Here is a 5075-nt window from a genome sequence, read left to right as displayed (position 1 = left end):
AGAAAATTCTCTGAATGCCATGATTTGATGGTTTATGGTTTAAACTTCGTTTAGCCACCGATGACGTCGTAGCATACTGCTTGCTGAGGAAGGGAGTCAGTGTTGACTGCGTAAACTGGCTTTCTTTCAAAGTGAGAGTACCGGCCGCCCTTCGTGACGCAGCACTCGCCCCATCGTCCTGGCCTGTAGGTATTGGTGTACGTGAATTTGTACAATCCCGTCAACGAGAGCATGGACACTCATCGTCACCAATCACCATCAAACGCCGTTCTCTCACACGCACACCTGTTGTCATCGATCGCCGATCGATGCCTCGCACACCAACATCCACTGTCTATCACGCACCGGCACACGCATCAACATCACAGGCTCAAACACTAACATCACCACAATTGGGAGAACACACGCTGAACGACACCTATCACCCTGCGCTTGAGTTGGCCATTCCGCTACCACGAGAGGAATCAGCCGTTCCTGCGCTAACATCACGCCTTGACTACGCGCGGACGGACTTTAACAGGCTCCTGCCGATGATCGCCTCGTTCGCGAATGTCTTCGATTGTTCCCGTTACGCCACTCTTGACCTCGCTGTGAAAGATTTTGAGCGGTTCATGTTGCAAGCCCTGAATGAATGCACGCCAGTGAAACGACCTAAACGAGGCCCCCTTGGGGTGACAGAACGCTGCGCAGGCTCAAAACGGCTAAAGCTGCCGCGTATCGCGATTATTTGTTGCGTAGGTGTCCCGCTGCATTGCGCAACTATAATACTGCGCACTCTCTCTATCGGCGCTATAACAGGTTCCGCTACCTGGGGCACGTACGGCGTACGGTTTTGCGCTGCCGCGGCAATTCACGTGTACTGTGGAACTTCGCAAACAATCGTCGGAAATCCTCTGGTTTTCCTAGCTCCGTCAGTTACAACGGGCGCAACGGCAACAATCCGTCTGCAGTATGTGATATTTTTGCCTCGCGCTTTGCCGCCACCTTCCTTCCAGCTGTAACTGATGAGAGGCAGATTGCCCACGCATTATCAAACGTACCGGTGGATGCTATGGCCCCAAACTTGCCGATCATCGATGAGTATTCAGTCTCGAAAGCGATTGACAGGCTGAAATCTTCGTTTGCACCAGGGCCCGACGGGATCCCGGCTTCCACGCTTAAGCGTTGTGGCAACAACAATCGCGCCTATCATGGCCTCGATTTTTCGCGACTCGCTGCGTTCGGGCATCTATCCTGCCTGCTGGAAAACTTCGTGGCTTGTTCCATTGCACAAAAAGGGGGACAAATCAAATGCATGTAATTACCGTGGCATTACATCGCTTTGTGCCTGCGCTAAGGTCTTCGAGCTCCTGGTGTACGAACCACTCCTCGCAGCTGCCTCAAACTACATTAGCACAGCTCAACATGGATTTGTCCCTCAGCGTTCAACCACCACCAACCTGGTTGAGTTCGTTAGCCTCTGCCACAGGACCATCGATGCCGGCTCGCAGATCGACGCAGTCTACACGGACATCAAGGCTGCCTTCGATAGCGTTCCGCACGCCTTGCTGCTCGCAAAGCTCGAAACGCTTGGTCTGCCTGTGCAGCTGCTGGCCTGGATGCGCTCCTATCTTGCTGGTCGCACATACTGCGTGAAGATGGGACCCCATACGTCGCGTCGTATCGATGCTTCTTCGGGGGTGCCGCAGGGGAGTAACCTTGGACCGCTGCTGTTTGTCATTTTCCTGAATGACGTAACACGGTTGCTCCCTCCTGACGGCCACCTACTGTATGCAGACGACGCGAAGCTGTTCCTGCCTATCCGTGACCGGTCAGACCAACTCCGCCTTCAAGCCACTCTAAGTGCCTTCCAGTCATGGTGCTCTTTGAATGGTCTTGAATTGTGCGTCGAGAAGTGTGTTGTCGTTACGTTTGCGAGAAAGCGGTGCCCCTTAGTGTATGACTATGCGTTAAATGGATCTACCATTGGTCGCAAAAGCTGTGTCACGGATCTAGGAGTGCTCCTTGACGAAAAGTTCCTTGAGCTTCCACGACCAGCTAGAGCACGTTGTCACTAAGGGTAACCAATTGATCGGCTTACTAAAACAAATAGCACGAGACATCACTGACCCGATCTGCATCAAGACGCTATACTGTGCTTTGGTGCGACCAGTGTTAGAATACGCTTCAGTAGTATGGTGGCCTACAGCGGCTCGCCCCCTAGCTCGTTTAGAGTCGATCCAGCGCAAATTCACGCGGTTCGCTTTGCGCTCCTGGAATGTCCAACTTGACTATGAGGGACGCTGTGCGTTGCTTGGCATCGAGACGCTGAAGCAGCGGAACTGCAACGCTCAGAGGTTGTTTGTCGCGGGACTTCTTGACAATCGGATCGACACGCCCGCGCTTCTTTCGAGGGTCACCATGTATGTCCCGCCGAGATCGCTCCGAGCTAGATCGCTACTTGACGTGGAGGAACGCCGCACTCGCTTTGGCTCCTCTGATCCGTTTATTCGTATGTGCTGTGAGTTTAATGTTATTTGTGATCGTCATCAACCTGACATGTCGCGCACCGCATTGTTAAATAATATTCGTGTCGTGCGACCTTTTACATGTTAATTATGTTACTTAAGACTAAGCGTGACAAATAAATGACCGAAATGTGACTATGTTATAATGAATGAATGTAAATGAATTCGCTTCAAGTGGGCCACTTGCGGTCCGTTGAATTTTAATTAATAAATAACAAATAACAAATAACAAATTTCTTCCGTCGCTTTGCACAGCGGGATAGCTCGTCGAGCTGCTTGACAAATTTGCTGTTGGAGGGAAAAAGATGGCATGAGAAAATTCTCCGAACGCCATGATTTCTTCCATCGCTTTGCGCAGCGGGATATGTGTGTTTGACAGTTGGTCGAAGCAACCGGCGTTCGGAGTGAGTGTAAACAAACGGATTCAGCACTTTTTTAAAAGCATGTTTTTCCGTAATTTTGTTGGAAATGGGGTAAATATGAATGATGAGAGTGTTGATAAACTTATGTTAAACTTAATTACACACGTAGACAGTGGCTTAAAGTCTTTGTGAGGTTAAATTTACGCGTTTCCGACAGCTTGAGCTGTCAACCGAAAATCTCTCGAATGCACCTTCCTGTTCGAGCAATACGGTACCGATTTTTACTTCGTCGACTCTAATCTGCCGATGAGTTACTCGAAGCGGAACGTCGCTAGCAAAACGATACGAAAATGAACATTATGAACGTGCGAGTGAATCTTCCCAAATGCCGAACGCAATATAATAGGCATGTATGTTTCACGCTATTGTGGAACTAGTTACAGTCACTAACCTCCCCTATAGTTGTTTCAAATGGCCTGGCTTTCCGGAAGGTTTAGGGTGTGTGTTGTGATGCACTAGGTATAGTTATAAATCGCGAGAACATTAAAACACACGTCCGAGCGGTTACGTTACGTGTAATGGATAGTCTCGCTAAAGAAATGTGCGAGAAACTTGTATGTTTGAAGGTGGATACCACCGTACGTTAAAACAGGCATGTACTAGGAGTGAATGCTTAATACGAGCTGAACGGCGTAATGGGGTGTCGTACCTTGGGTAAGTAAGTCAATTTACAAAAAAAATCTGTATATATATACGTCAAAAGGTACTACTGTTGGACTGTAATTTTGTTATGTTACCCTTGTTATTGTAATTTTACAGCAATGCTAGAAGTTAACGAAAGCCAGACCGCCAAATTAATTAAAAACAGAATTAAAACTAGATGCGTTAAAACGCTAGAAATTAAAGTTGGAACAGATTTTTTGGATAACAACCGACAATGGCGCAAATATGCTAGCAGCTGAGAAACAATTGCAACAGCAGTTAGTTGCGGTTCAGGCGCAATTTCATGGGATGATCGACGATGAGGACCCTACAACTGAAGATAGCTTCATGGAAGCCTTAATGGGAGAGCTTTTTGAACAATTTACCATAACACGTTTTTCTATTCATACACTGCAGTTAGTTTTAAATCATGTAGTGGAAAGTAAAATATAATCCCTTTTTCGACTGCCACAAGTAAAAGCGTCCTCCACTGTGGTCGCCTACGCGCTGGGGTGGAAAATATACAATGGTGCGGTTCATAGGCAAACTCGAGCAGTTTTTTACGACACTTGGAGAGCAGTAACCCGAACTAAGTAATTTTGTTGAATGTACTTTACCAAAATCATACTAAACACATCTGTCCACTTCGGATAGAAAATATTCTTCTTTACCACAACCAAAAATTGCACAGTTAATCTAGATCTTGAACACACAACATACATTCAGCTGCACATCTGTTCACTTCGGATACAATCATTCATGTTTTCGCCATGCAGTGTAGTTCAGTCGCTTAAAAATAGTACCAACAATGTTACCCATCCCATCGATCAGTTCAGAATCTTCCTCCTTCCTCATGGTTTTAAACCAATCTCTATCTAAAATTATTGAAATGTTATTGTTTGTTTTATGCGTTATATTTATTAAAATGTTAATTAGCAAAAATTCAAACTCTACTTTTTATTCCTACCCAGTGATTGATGATGATTCATGGAACATGGTAAAAGAATACGAGGAGGCCTTCAGACCATTCTACAAGGCAACCAAGCTGATGCAAACTTTGCATCAGCCGTTTTCGGTGTTTTATATCTTATAGCTAAACGGTGTTCGTGAATTAAAACTTTTGAAGAACAATCGGTTTGTGACACCATTATTAAACGGTTTGATGAACCGGTTGAACCTGTTAAATAAAGTCAATTGTTCCCAGCCGCACTGTATTTGGTCCCTAGATTCAATTTCGTGGATTCTAAAGTATTCACTCTTGAGGAAAAGGAAACAACCCAGGTAAGGATGTAAGGATACCGCTTACCGCTTTTCAACCGCTTTTTATATAGACGTTATGAACGTCTTCTGACAATAATATGTCCTAAGGACAACACATTTTAATGACCCGTGTGTCACCAGTAAGATGAAAACTTCAATATTAACAAAAACTTCTTATTTTAATTTTTCTACATGAGTATTTGATGCCAATTTTTTAGAGAGAATCTATGCGCTTTGCTCTGTT

General features: G+C 45.7%; 1 pseudogene; it reads left to right on the top strand.

Moving 5' to 3' along the window:
- Nucleotides 1-3646: 3646 nt before the first annotated feature.
- Nucleotides 3647-5075, top strand: part of LOC120893713 — a 1881-nt pseudogene continuing 452 nt past the window's right edge.

This window comes from Anopheles arabiensis, chromosome 2, assembly GCF_016920715.1.
Source record: "Anopheles arabiensis isolate DONGOLA chromosome 2, AaraD3, whole genome shotgun sequence".
Classification (NCBI taxonomy): Eukaryota; Metazoa; Arthropoda; class Insecta; order Diptera; family Culicidae; genus Anopheles; species Anopheles arabiensis.
The sequence above is the reverse complement of the archived record's forward strand: the minus strand, read 5'-3'. Positions and strand labels throughout refer to the sequence as shown.